This window comes from Emydura macquarii, unplaced genomic scaffold (genome assembly GCF_026122565.2).
Source record: "Emydura macquarii macquarii isolate MOO-44397 ecotype Brisbane River unplaced genomic scaffold, CSIRO-AGI_Emac_v2 contig_295, whole genome shotgun sequence".
Lineage (NCBI taxonomy): Eukaryota > Metazoa > Chordata > Testudines > Chelidae > Emydura > Emydura macquarii.
Genome location: NW_027130432.1, coordinates 7,587,474 through 7,602,700, shown reverse-complemented (window position 1 = coordinate 7,602,700; position 15,227 = coordinate 7,587,474).

Here is a 15,227-nt window from a genome sequence, read left to right as displayed (position 1 = left end):
ACTTTAACTTCAGTTGAATAGGATTGTCTTAAAAGCACTGATACCTTTCTCTGACAAGATGTTTGTACATGGGTCTGATGCACTTCAGAAGTGTTTGATTTTGAAATAAATGGTAGGCTTCTTTTTATTAAGAAAAATAACTCTTGGTTTTGAAGAGGAATTACATAAAGAAATACACACTCCGTGACCTAGAAAATAGTTCTTTAAATTTAAAATGTTGTACAATAATTGGATTCTGATATTGTCTGTTTAATTGCATTATTTACGCATCTAGAAACTTTAATAACCTAGACACTGATATTATTTTGAATGTTTGTAAGATTTTCAGTCTATAGTTAATTTTAGAGAGGAGTAACTTATTTTTTTAAAACTTACTAAATAACAATGCAACTTTCCCATGTATTTTTCTCTTTGGATTTGTTTCAAGTTGGATTGAAAGCCAACCATTGTGAGTTAGCTGACATTTTCACATACACGCCACATATTATTTACAGAAAGATTAGCATCTGAAGGACTCACTTAGAACAATTGTCTTCTCATATGTACATCCCACCTATCTCATATCTCTTGTGTGTCATTTCTGGTTCCCTTGTTCTAAGCATATGAAATCAGCATTAGTATGGTGTGCAAGTCATAAAACTTGCCAGATTCAGTATGTGAAGGGGGATGGTGAGAGTAGAAAACAGGAGGTATTGGCACAGGAGCAAAGGGGAATTCATTTTCTTTAAAGCCCCAATCCTGCAATGAGCTCAGTGCAGGAGGATTTTGAAGCCAGTGGGGTTCTGAACAGGGATAGGGCATTGCCTATATGAAACTCAGGACCTAAATTATTTGGGGGAATGTGTGTGTAGATTATGGCTGTCTCCAGTCCCAAGTGTGGATCCATTAACTCAATGTCAATGAAAACCACAGATATCATAGGATGCAGTTTGATCCTTGGCTATCGTCGTGTGTGTACACTAGCTTAGGGCCCACTGTGCAAACACATAATGACCTGTCACCCTTGAGAATAATCTCATTGATTTCTATGGGATTTCTCATATGAGTTACAATAATAGGACCTACTTCTTATATAGGGATTAATAGGAACTTGTCCTTACAATTAAGATTTTCAAATGTCTCCCTAACTTTCACAGCATTAAAAAGGTTACATTTCACAATGGGTAGTGAATTATTTTGGAGTAAAATAAACTCTGTAGAACTGCAGCTCAGAATTGAACTGAGTCAAATCTTTTTTTAAGTTCAAAGAGTTCAGATACATAACTCAAAACTCACTCTCCCCGATTCACAGTAGGCTGCCTATCTTTGTTAAAATTCCTGTCAGTGTTTCAGAGCCCGTCTGGCTATCTCTTCTGAGTTAGTTGCTGTCTTTAAAACTCCTAATTTTGGGACTTACCCTAAATCAGAATAAGATGTTGGGGAAACTTTTAGATGCAGAAAGCAGCTAGCCAGAGCAAAGCAGAAAGAAAAATGGAGGGTGGAGAGATGAACATTCAAAGAGGAACTCTATTGTAACTGATGAGCTTTACATGATTTCCACTTGAAAGCATAAATCAGCACAGACTTGATTAAAGTTGGATCTAGATGCTCCTGAATGAGTTTAGTCTGGTTTTGGGTTTCCTTATGAAAGTTTTGCACAGATCTAATTAATAGTGATAAGTTATCAGAAAACTGAGATCATGAAAGCTTTAGAGAGAACATTTTTTAAAAGCTTCTCTGCAATTTGATAATGCTGAAGGCAGCCTTCTGTATGAAATATAGATGCCAGAAATATATAAATAATGATTGTGTTTTTTCTAGAAGTTTGCTTTCAACATATATTCTTAGCTCTTGATTTATAATGCTATTGTATTTTTTTTAAATGGAGAAGCTTGAGCATTTATTAAAAATATTTATGTTTTGAGTGTTGTTTCAGACTGGCAGATGCAACTAGATCTTCAGCTGAAGTAAACTGGCGTAGTTCCATTGACATTAGTGGGGCCATGCCGGTTTACACCATTTGAGGGTCTGGGCCATTGTTTTTAGCATAAGAGTATTGGAAGAGGTTTCACACCATTTGCATTACATAAACTTTGAATTTAATCAACCAAAAAATAAAAATGGCTTGTTATTTAGGGACACAGTGAAGGGATTGTCACTAAAAATAAAGTAAAAAAATATACAGTGTGACTATGCTTGAGGAATCTGGGCATATCCATACAGTCTCCAATGAAATAAGTCATTTTTGACAAGTTCTTTAGCACCTGGGTCTTTTAAGTTAATGAATAATACTTGCTTCTCAGGAGAATGATCATCCTTTAAACAAACCTATCAGTCAGAGAGACTTCTGAACCAAATGCCATCCAATGGGAGCACATTTTGTGGTTCTTTGAGACCTGACTCACATAAATATACACAGTCTCCAAACATTCTGCTAAAAGCAGTGGAGTAATGTGAAGATATTTCTATTGCTGGAACAGCTTTATAAAGAGAAGATGCTTGCCTGACACAGACCAAGAATGACAGTGTAAGTGGATCACCTGCCTGAAAGTCTCTCAACCAGTACAGCTGTCCAGCCCACATGCCATCCGCTGACCCCTCAAGAATTCCTTTGATCTCCCATGAAGACATCAACAGGCCTGACTGTCATCGCCCCACAGATGTCAACCCCCCATAGGAGGTGTTGGCTGTCCATTGCACCTGCCCATGTACAGGTGTTGCCTGCTGTTTCTGTCCCCAGTGTGCTCAGTAAGCCGCTTTCTTTCTGCTTTGCACATTTGAAGCTTTCTGTAGAACAGCTGCAACTGCTCAAGTGACGGTTTTAATATTTTAATGTTCTGGGTTCTTTTTTAAAAAAATGCTTCAGCGACATCATTCACGTACATGATCTCTTTCCTCCTGTTCTAACGCTGCCCCTCAAATTAACACCTGGCAGCAATCTTTCTTATTTTGAGCATTACAGTTTCACCAGGAAATGGATTGCTTTCCCACTTGCCTCTGATACTAATTTCTCCCTACTAAAAGTGAAAGGCTCTGGACGTGACCTTAAATCGTTCTGTAAACGATTAATGTATGTTTCAAAACATGTCCAAAGAATGTGGAACCCTTAGTTAAAGACAACAGTATAAAAGAGTCTGTTCCTTTCATTGTGCTCCCTAGTGGTCTGGCCCTGTAAACACTTAATACTATAGAGCAATAATCACTGCTATGAGTAGTCTCATTGGTTTAAATAGGACTATTCCTGGTTGTATGCACTATGGATAGGGTTTTCATAGGAGACTAAGGGAGTAAAACTTGCATATGCCATTGTGTTTCAATGGGATTTGGGTACCTCAGTTTCCAGCTAGATAGTGCCCCACAGTGGGAATGCAGTGCACTCCCCCTTGTGAGCCCATCCTACACTGCAGTCAGGTGCAGAGAAGAATGAGACCAAGGCCCTGTCTGTTCCCAGACCCTTTGGAGTGAATCTGCCTCAGGGTAAGTAAGAAGGGACTACAGTTGTGGCTGGTCTTCCCTCAGGATGGGGGAAAGCCTCTTCGCAGGCCTCCATTTGCACACACATTTGAGGACCAACCACAGTCTAGCCCTTTTTTTTATTTCAGACTAACATGCAGTACAGGCTTTGATGCTAGCCAGTACAGCGAAATACAGTTTAGAGCACTTCTTTTTATGACTGGACTGGAAACAAAATACAAATGCAGTATTTCTCTGAACTGTAGTAGGTTGATGAAACTGTCAGACCAGAGAGGAACCTCTCCAAATTCTGTGGTTATTCAAGCATAACAGTCAAGGTTTTAACAGAGACATAAAATGACTGGTGTTCTGAAAATTACATAATTTCAGTAAGGAATCCAGGCCCAGATTCACAAAGGTATTAAGACTCTCATTGACTTCAATGGGAATTAGATGCCGATGTATCTTTCTTGAATCTGGGCCCAAATGCCTTTACTAGTAATCGAGGAGTTAATCCTGTAGCCTTCAGAGAATGGGATCCCTATCCGGGTGCATCCTCCTTATGCTTATGACTAATCCCATGGATTTGAAATGGACTATTCACATGGGTGTGAAGTTCACCACTGTGCAGAGAGCTAGCACAAGCCAGTCCATCAAGAGAAGTCCAATTTAAGCCCTTGAAATAGGGTTTTTGTGGTACATTGTCCTTTATACAGGAGTAAATTTCATTCCCATGGGAACAGTCTATGTCAGATGAATGGGATCATTCACAAGTATATTGGTTGCAGATCAGATCCCAGACATGAATCCCATGCTCTCAAACATCTTTAACTATATTGGTATACAAACCCTACAACTATCAGCCAATATATTAAAGCTCTGAAGAGTATGATAGCCGTGTTTCTCTACTTTTGTTCTGTTCCTTTTGTGTGTTATAGATTTCATATAAATCAGGGGAAAAATGTATAAAATCCACATTTCCTTGAATATTTGAAATCTTATTAGAACCAGTCCTTAAACACTACCCAGAAGTCTGTAAATATATGCAGCAGTCTACTTCTGTTAATGCTGTAATTACATTTCAGCACTGATTCACAGAGGCATTTTTTATATTTGTGTTCAATGGTACAATTTATTTGAAAAATGCATAAAATATAAATACCCAAACTTCAAAGATGCAGTAGTTGAGGTAAATTGCCAAATGTTCTGTGATTCTCTCAATAGCTTTATGATAGCATAAAGCCAACATTTCATCAAAGTGTTTTATTCTTCAATAAGGATTGCACCAGCTAGATATAAATTATAAATCATATTCTGTTTTACATGTGAAATGGGAGCTCTGAAGTGTATCACACTTGAACAGATGGAATCTCGGTGTTTTCATGTTTCCCCATGTCTATGTTTTGTTTATGATGTCATTTTATAAAGATTCAATCATTAAATTCCTTCATACACAGGTGAGAAATATTCTCCTAGTAAATATTATTATTGGCAAGTGTTGCAAGCAGCAGGAGAAAAATGACAAAATCATCAGGAACACACACACAAAAGACAGAATGATATGTGTAGCACATATAGCAGTAAGTTAATTGAACAGCTATTCCAGGTTTCATGCCACCAGAATTTTTATTTAACAAAATTAATAAATGCAAATAGAAGAATATTTAATATGGGTGTGTGATCAATAGATATTCGTTACAAATTACCTAAAACATTATCGTCCACGAATCAAACCCTGCGTTATATTTATTCAGTACAAGGCGGCAGAAGGGTTAAAACTACAATTTAGAGAAATAAATATTTTGAGATTTTTATTGAGAGAGATTATTAGTGCTAATAATTATTATTGATTATTTTATTTGCAAATTGTAAATTGATTTCAGACTTCTCATTCTTTTGCTTGATATGAGCATTGACCAAACAAGTTTGATAGCATCTTTACTAATATGTGATGAAATTATATGCCACCTGAACAGAATTAATATATATGACTGTTCTGGGAATCTCTATTGCAAACTGCTTTTCAAAGGACACACTGAGACAGAATGAAGTGAATTGGGTAGTTTTGCAGCAGTGTGATGGGAAACCCATCTTCCATCTATGCTACAGAGGCGGAGATGAAAACAGAGGAACTGGCCAGCACTCTTTAGCGAAGAAAACAACCCACAGGGGCTAGTCATATTTATACTAAACCAGCTGTAAATCAAGACTTTTCTTCATTGCTACAGACTAGATTTTGAAAAGGTTTACAGACTGCTTGTATTAATAGTTTGTTAAAGATTGATGCGGAGGTCCTTTCTGCCTTCAAAATGAGAGGCCCTAGACCAAAAGGCGCCCCCCTCCTGTTCCATTTAAGGTTCAAGGAAAATGTAGTTCTCAGAAAGTCTGGAAGATTCTACAAAGGTCCGGAATATTCTAGGAGGTTAGTGAAAAATGAATCCACATACGGAATACCTGAAACATTTTCCTTCAAACATTCTATTTTCCCTTTTGTCACTAACAACAAAAACAGCCTCCCAAGCCTGGCACCTTCCAAGCCCGGCACTTCAGGCAGTTGTCTGGGTTGCCTGCCCCTAAATCCAGCCCTGAGTAAGCACATGACTTCTGAGATGAGTGTTGCAGTAACACTTTCAATACTTAAACTGCATTTTAAAACATTTATAGCTGCCAAAGTTAGATAGGTTCCACAACAACTTGTGGAGGAATAAAATCATCCTGACTAGGGTACTCCTCCTTTGTCCTTACTGTCAAGCATGAAAAATATAAAAAGGATAAACTAAAGTTTAGACATTCATGTCGGTCTAGCCATTAGCTACAAAAGGAGAGTAGAGGTTATAGATGAGTTTGTTATGTAAAGCAAATAAATTTCTTACAGTGCACTATGTACACTGCGCCACATATAAATAGGCCCCAAAATTTCAATTATCCGTCATGCACAAGGGCACTGATTAAGCTAAGTATTTCAGCATATGCTTAAGTCCCCTGTCAATCAATAAGGTTTATGCACACACTTAATTTTAAGCATCTGTGTAATTGCTTTGCTAGTTAGGGATAGACTTAAGCTTAAGACTTAAGTGCTTGCTGAAGCTGAGGCCAAGGTACTGCTACTACTCACATATACAAATGCTCCCAGCCTGAACTCTTTATTAAAAGAAAAACAATACTTCAATGGTATACAAGCTTTCCCCCAGCCTCCCACCCACATGTACATTTTAAAGGTCCAATTCTACCTATGGAGAGTCTAGTACAAAAATGTCCTGTGTGTTCTCTTCCCCTAACCACTATCTACCTGACTCCTTTGATAACTCTTTGGGGCAGGAATAGTCCCTGCATGCAAGTGTGGCAAGAACTTAGCACATCATGGATGCTACATGAACAAATAAGATGCTGCAGATATTTTCAAGTGGCTAGACAGAGATCAAATCCATGGCTGTAGAATCTGTACATCTATACTGGATGTCTTTGGGCTGCAAGTTGTTGGGCTAGATGCAAGAGTCACTGAGTGAAGTTCTGTGCCCTATGTTATGCATAAAGACAGGCTAGCTGATCCCTTCTGGCCTTAAAAATCTATTACTGGAATTACTTAGTATTTGTTTTTGCTACTCTGGTATTAGCTGTGCCCCATCCTCACCCTGAGGTGAAATTCATGCCTGTACAGAGGGCACACATATGTCCTATATGCCATTTAAGTCCCACTGAAGCCTCAAAATTGTGCATGCCCATATTACCCTGTGCTTGGTTCAGCTTGACTCAGTGCTAGGGCTGTGGTGTTGCTATGTTGATTTCATTCATTATGAAAGGTAGGACGTCCCCCATTTCTAGTTTAGGTCTACCAGAGTGTGCACATCCCAGGTTGACATGAAACTGGGATTAATGTTCGTGTATAGATCTCCCTGTAATGCCAGAAAGTCCAAGCTTGAGATGACCAAATTCATGGATCATTTATTTATATGAGAGTATATTATTTTACTATTGCTCTGCCCATTGTTTGTTCATTCACATGCCACCATCAGACTCTGATGCTGATAAAACAACATATTTGATACTTCTCTAACTGAAACACATGCCTCTTGTTTTCTTCCTTGTCAATAGCTAAAATGAGCTGCAAAACTATCCAAGCCTGTATGCTTATTTTCATGCAGCTATGCTAGATTTTGCACGCTCTCACTTGGTAGGCCATCTTGTCGGAGAAGACGCAAAAAGAGGAAGAAATTCTTTTTTTCTTTTTTTTTTTAAAGCATAACCTAATATCAAATAGATCATTAGCAAGTAGCACACATACTAGAAGTTCTATAAGAGTCAAGCAGAAGTGTGTCTCAGAGTAAACTACTCAAGTAGCAATCATAAACTTTATCCACATTTTGCTCAGACTTTACTTGCAGCGGATGGGGAAGAGTGGTCTTGTGTTTAAGTCACTGGGCTGATACTTAGGGATCTGGTTTCAGTTGCTGATTTAACCACAGACTCTGTGTGACCTCAGGGAAATCACTCAGTCTCTCTCTCTCTCTGTTCCAAAATTCTCCATCTGTAAAATCTGGATGAGATTTCCTTTCTCCCATACTTATCTCTCTTCAATAAGCTTTTTGGACTATTTTTATTATGTATGTGTACAGCATCTTGCACAAATCCAGCCTTTACCTTGTTTGGAGCTTCCCGATGCTACCATAATTCCAATAGTTATATCTTGCAAATTTTGTGAGACTATACTAAAGGAAACTAAATCTCTTGCTGTTAGCTATTTGAGAACAAAACAGTTCTTAACCAGTCTCCACATTAGCTTAGATGAGCCTTTAGTGAACACAGACGGTTTCATGTGGTTTACTTATTTACTGCACATATAATCATTTTCCCAGAGGGAAACAATTAAACACAAAACTAGATAGACTGTCTATTTTGCACATCTTTAAGAAGCCACAGGAAACTTCTAGATGATGTCCCTAAGATTTAATATCCATTTATTTTTCTCCCTTCACACACTATATTTCCTTTTCCCCAACATTGTTTGCCTGTAGTAATTCCAGTTAATGAGCTTTCTTTATTGCAATAAACCACTGTTAAGGAATTAAATTTAGTTTTGTGTGTAAAAACCTCTTTCTATAACGCTGTAATTGTCCATTTATTCACTGCCTGATAGAGCAGTTAAAATACAGGAAAATTAATTTCCAGTGCTACATCTACTATGATATTCATATTCTCCTTAGCCAAATATGAGCCACTGAACCCTATTTAGCTTATAAGAGTCAGCATGCTAAAGTATTTATGTTGGTCTGTTCAATATATGGTAGCTCTCTGGGTTCCAGATATTACGGAACTGAAATGAATACAGAGAACACTGTATGTCTTTTAATGTACTATGTACTTGGAAAAGAACAGCACTGGGTCGTAGCTGCCCTGGGTTTTAGACTTGGGGTAAGTCTTTTTGTGATAATGAGTGACTCTAGGAATTCTGTACCCTGCTGTATATGTAAATGACACTTGTGAATTGTCTTGGGCTGCTGTGTCCCTTTCTTCTCATTATTTATTCATGTTTTTCTCAGAAATAACAAATTAAACCTTCTGAGATTTGAAGGTTCAAAGGTTTGGTCATTAGTTTTTACTAAGTCCAGGTCAGTGGAGATTGAAGCTGAAAACACCATTAAATGTAGAGTTAACTCTTTCATTCTTCCTGCAGAACATTTCATTGAATTTATTCACTTAGCACCGTAACTTTCTAGAAACCATTAACAAGAGATTGTTGGATAAAATGGAACAGCCTTTCTAAATAACTTTGTCAGAAAAAGTTCACACTGATTTTGGAGATGGTATCAGCTCCAGCACCATTCCCTATAGGTAAAACAGGGGAAAATGGGGTCAAAACAGAAGAAATGGATATACTTGAGATAATTGTGATTTGCTCGTGGATATTCCATGAGAGGAGAAAGATACCACAGCCTGCAGATAAATGGTCAATTATAAATTGTTTTTTCTCTCTAATAATCATGATGAAAAAATTTGCTTCCGTTAAAGTAGCTTCTTATTAAGTTTAAGAATGAATGAATTAATTGGGAGTCTCTTTCCATTGTCTTTAATGGAATCAAGCCCAAATTCAGAGAGTTTCAGAATAAAGATGGATGGCTTCTGAGATTGTTTAATGTAAATAAAAAAGCTTTCATTACATTCTGATTTGATTAAATCAAAACATTTTGTGGGAATATATTGATTTCATTGAAATGTTTGGAAATTATCAAAATGTTTCATTCTGGTAAGGTCAAAATATTCTATATAAACATAATATAAAAGTAAAAAATGGAACAGTTCAATGTTTATTGAATCAAAATGTTTAGCTATTGTCGAAATGAAATATCTCTGAATATTTTATTTCATGAAAAATTTTGAGATTTCTACTTTTTGTCCCAAATCAGGACCTTTTTTGGACCAGCTCTAACTTTGATCATGTCCAGAAAGAAAAAAAATCTGAAAGAGAAATAGAGGAGGATAACATGGTTCACTATCTCCTGGAGCTTCCAATGGTAAGGATACCCAGCAGCAGTTGCCTCCTTCATAGGACTTCTCAGGGAAATGGTTCCTATGTGATTCCATGATTATGAACAGATTTTCTCTTTTCATCTAACCATGCCAATGCTGCCCAGTTAAGCTCCACAATGAGCGGTGATGAAGGAATTATTTGAGTTCCATTCACAGTTTCAAAACTGCTTTGCATTAATGGACAAGCTGCACTGGATTAGGGTTAGGTTTCAATCTGACCTGTAATTCCCTCCCCACCTCCTAAAATAATAATAATAATAATAATTACAAAAGCATGTGCTAGGTCTAGTGTCCCCACCTCCTGTTCACAACTGAGCAAACCAAATATTATTTCATACATTACTGGAGGGGTGAGTAAAGTTCGAGGTCATGAACCAAGCTGTATGCGTAGCCAGAGGTCAGATCAATTATAGTTTTATGAGACAGATCCTATGATGCTGTAGACTGGTGATGTAGCTATGCAGACTTGCAGCAGCTGCGGATCGGCGCTATATCTTCATTAAACTACAAAGCAGCCTTAAATGGCTAACGAATATTCAAACTCTAAAAAGGGCCAGGTAATTAGCACAATACTTTGTGTGCTTTCCCTGCCTGTAAACTTAGGGGGGTGGGCTGGAAGAAGAAAGACAGGAGAAGAATAGGATTAATTTAGTCTTCATGAAGTCACTAGCTGAAAGACCTATTTAAAAACAAAACAAACCAAAAAAGCTACATTTTCAAATTAGGAATGATTGGGCCTGTTTTATTTTTTGGGTGCCCAACTTGAGACACCATAGAAGGGCTTGACTTGCAAAGGCCAGGTGCTCAGCACTTTCTGAAAATCAAGTCCCTTCTGGTGTCACGAGTTGGGCACCCCAACACTGAAGCATACAAAGTCACTAGTCATTCTGAACCCAGACCGGCAAGTGGCAAGGGCCGTGTCTGTAATCAGCTTTTAACTACAGAGTCAGATCTAGATCAAAATCCCATTGGACAGTGAATACAGGATATTTTTAGTAGACTGGAAAGGGAAAGAAAAAGGAGGTGTTTGGAGCAAACAAAGCCACTTTTTGCTTTGCATCTGACCCTTTTGAAATAGCAGCAGTTTGTAGTCGCTTTGTATTTTGCATCACTGCCTTTTCATGTCTCAAGATTAAAACAATAGCTCCTGGTTATTATCCCACACATTATTGATTAAAATCTTTGCCTAAAGACTTTCCATCTCACTTTTCAGCTTAGTGTGATTTACTTTTCTTTTTACTCCCTGTAACGTATGATTAATGCTGATTTAGAGAGTCCCAGTGAGATGAAGCAGAGTGTCAAGTAAAATTTGTCAGCTTGGAAGTATAGATTATTTTATGTTTCTCAAACTTTGTGGGCCCAGGGAACACAGATCTTGATTGTTAAATCCATCCACACTTTCCCTAGGGCTATAAAATGCCAGAAACATTAAATAGCCCACTTAATACATAACCTCATTCTGTATGCTTGACTATTTTGTTTTTAATTTTTCTTCCCTTTCCAGGCTGCTCAAATGAAATGGGATCAAAGAAAAAAAATTATCCTCACTGGATTTTGTTAAAATATTAATAGGTTAGGGTTGACTGGCTAAATTGAATATCTATGCTGATCTCGCTTGCATGTTTAACTTGTGCTTAGGAAAATATGTTTCCTAGGTGATAACCTTTTATGTACCAGCCTGACTTCATTGAAATGCATAGAGATAAAAATATGTCACACTCCATGGCCATGCTATTCTTGTGTGGCGGTGTGATTATTCAGATGATAATTGACCCCCACCTGTAGACAGTTCAAATTCTGTAGTCAATCATTCCATTTGATGTTAAAATATGTGAAAGTACAATTACATAATTTACATTACAAATCATTCTGAATGCCAGGCATATCAGAACCACTGACAAATGAGAGGGGAAAAACAGTCAATAAATGAAGTGAATTACACTAAGCAAAGTATTCAACTTTTCATATTTGCTCCTGCACAGCAGCTTTTATGTGGCTGTCATTTCCAGAGCTCATACAGATATTGCTCAGTGTTCGATTTATTTTCCTATTAGCTCATTTCTAACGTTGGTGATTCCTTCTGGTTAAGAATGCCTTCTTTTACTGTAGGAATGAGAGTCCTCAGTGAGAAGATAAAGGTAAAAACAAATACATGCCAGCACAGATTTATACAGCAATGATAGCACAGAGGGACACTGGGTTATGTTGTTGTACTGCACTTAAAATACACCAATAGATAAACCAGTGGTTCCATAATATTTAGATATATATTGTATAGAGAGTTTGTGTGCTTATGTATTCACTATATATTAACTGACATACACATTTACATAGTTCCTGATTGTCAAAGGTGTTGTTTTGCATGTACCTGAATTGAGTCCATGCAACGCCCCTTTTGTAATGGGCAAATTGGCGGCAAAATTGCATGTCAAAGTGTGGGCCATTTATTTGTATCTCTCACAAGAAGATATGCCTCACCCAAGTCTTTGATTCAACCTACTCTGCCCATTGAATGTTCAAAATCTGAACTTCTGTTTGGAATTTTGCAGCCGGTCCCTCTTGCTGCAATGGAATGAACCCATACCTTGGATTCAAATACCCAAAAGTTGGTGGGGTTTGAAATCTGGATCTAAACCTCCTAGCTCAGGCCTGCACATTTCTGTATTCAAATGTAACATGGTAATTCTTCAGAGAACAATCCCATTTTGTAGGTGTTGATTTTTTAAATAAAAATATTTACTAAGTTTGCTAAAGAAACACTTTTCTGATGTGTGGATGTGTTCTTTTCACACATTTCTTTAGGTTCCATCAGCTAAACAAGCAGTATCCACAAACATCAAATTTTATGTATACATTCAGATATTATCTCAGACATAAGCCAGTTTTGAAATGACTACATAAAACAGTTATTCCACTTATTCAGAATCAGCTAACTAACCTATGGAATTGCTCACATTCATCAACTACTTTTTAATGATGTTTGCCTCTACTCTGACTTACCAGCTGCACTTTGCTCAGACCCCTGATGAGTCAAAGAGCCAGGCTGGATGGCAGGGGATGACTCTGGGGGAAACAGCAAGCTGGTGGTTATGATTCTGTATTAAGTAGGACTTTGGGGAGACAGTGGATGGGTTAGAAAGAGTGCAGGGGAATCTTGTGGGGAACAGGCTTGTGTGAGTATGTTTGTGTGAATATGGTGGATAGTGGGTCAAAGGGTAAGTGGTGTGACTATGGGGAGGAGCTTCGATTATGGTGAACAGGGAGTATGCAGGCAGCATGGAGTGGAGAGAAGCCCCATCTCTGTACAAGAAAATGAAATGTAAAACCAGTTAGAATGACAATAAGAAGTAAGACATACAGCAGAAGAGCAGACTTAAAATAATCCTTGTTGGTTCTCATCAAGATATTCACATGTTCTTTTAATCATATTTATCCAGTTCCATGTTCTAGGATCATAGACATAGGCAGAACTGTAAGGTGGAGAACTTTTCCATTTACTTTTAATCATGCTACATTATTTTGCTTGTTAGAAACACCGTTCTAACTGCAGCTGTTTTAATTTTTTTCAGCTACCGACTTACTTCTCCTGTTTGTAAAATTTAGGTCATCCAGACAGGGACCAGAAGCGACACTATGTGACATAGGTAACCAATTGGACAAGCAACTAGTGAATAATGACTAGCGAATACTCCTAGCAACTAGTTAATGAGCAATTTAGTCTGTCTGTTCTTTCACTCATTATAAGTAATTACAAATAATGAACAAATGCATAAAAATCATGACCTGTTCACAACCAACTGGCAAAAAGAAAAATAAGCTAAATTCATCAGATAAATTTGCAATTAATAATTCTAACAACTATAAATATAAACCAATAAATCTGGCTTATATTTCCATTTCTCAGTTAGGAAAGAGTACAGCTATTTTTAAATCCAAGCCTATATTCTATATGTAGCCAAATATAATTCTTTCTTTTGTACCAACAAGACAATTTTAAAAGACCTAAAATTTCCTACTGTCACCATGTGTTTTGCCATAAAATGTTTTCCATGCAAAATTCAATACCCTTATGACTTCTTCAGTCTTTTCTCCTATTTATAAAAATTGTTATCCAATCACAGAACAGAAGCCAAACAATGTGAAAAAGAAATCAGAGTCCAAAAGTGAATATTCTAAAGTGTATTCACTACTAATGATTGCAAAAACCTATACACCCAAGTAGTTCACTTTAGAAAACAAAACAAAAATAATCAAGTTGTTACAAATAACCAACAAAATCTGAACAGTTTTATGTAGACAGAGTATAAACAGAAAAAAGGCGCTAATCTAACACATGCATTGCTTACACCAAATAGCTGACCAGCTTCTAGCTGCTATACTCTTCCATACATTGTCACTTTATAACTCTCTTTCCAGATTGAGAGGCAGGTTTCCTCTCAATTGGTTTCTTGCCAAATAACTTTAGATCTTCTGCTTTTATACCATGTAGGAGCCCAAACAACAGTTTCACCCAGCAAGGTGCTGAGCACCTTCAATTCACATTGAAGTCAGTAGGAATTTGAAAGAGGTCAGTTGCTCAGCATATTGCAGTTTGTACCCCAGTTACAGTAATTCCCCCTTTCTCACACACCGGATAGGGCCTCACAAACACACATTTCTGCCTTTTTTGCAACTCCATTGATTACAGTGGTGTTTCTCTGCCTTTTTCCCAGGTCTGAATTTGGCCCATTTTGTTTAATTAAAGCTCCGTCTGCCCTCAGTAAGTTTCACACCCTGAACAATCATCAAATTATGTTCTTCAATTAGTTGCATCTTTTCTTCTATCCTTTTAATTTCAGGACCATCAAAGCACTGGTTTACTAATCAATTTCAGTAGGAATTTATACAATGTGACTCAGAATGGGATGCAAAATTGAGTTGGCTAATGAATAGTTAGTGGCTTTGGGGTTAATAGTTTTGGTTTTGTCTCAGGTACTTTATATTAAAATTTAATTTTAATATTGCTCTAATGAACACAATATATTACTTCTGCTTTTTTTTCACCAAGACTCATATGAGGTGCATTCTACCTTGGAATAGATTTGATTTATGAATAAATGGTATGAGATTTCTGTTTAAGAAAGACATTTTCTCCTCCCGCGTTGGATTCTATGTGCTAAATATTTTAATGTATAAAGGTCAAATGGAAAGCAAAGCTCATGCACACCACACTGGAGGAAAAGATCCTTTTTGATGTTACTCATTGGTTTGTTTGGCCCAGATCCACAATG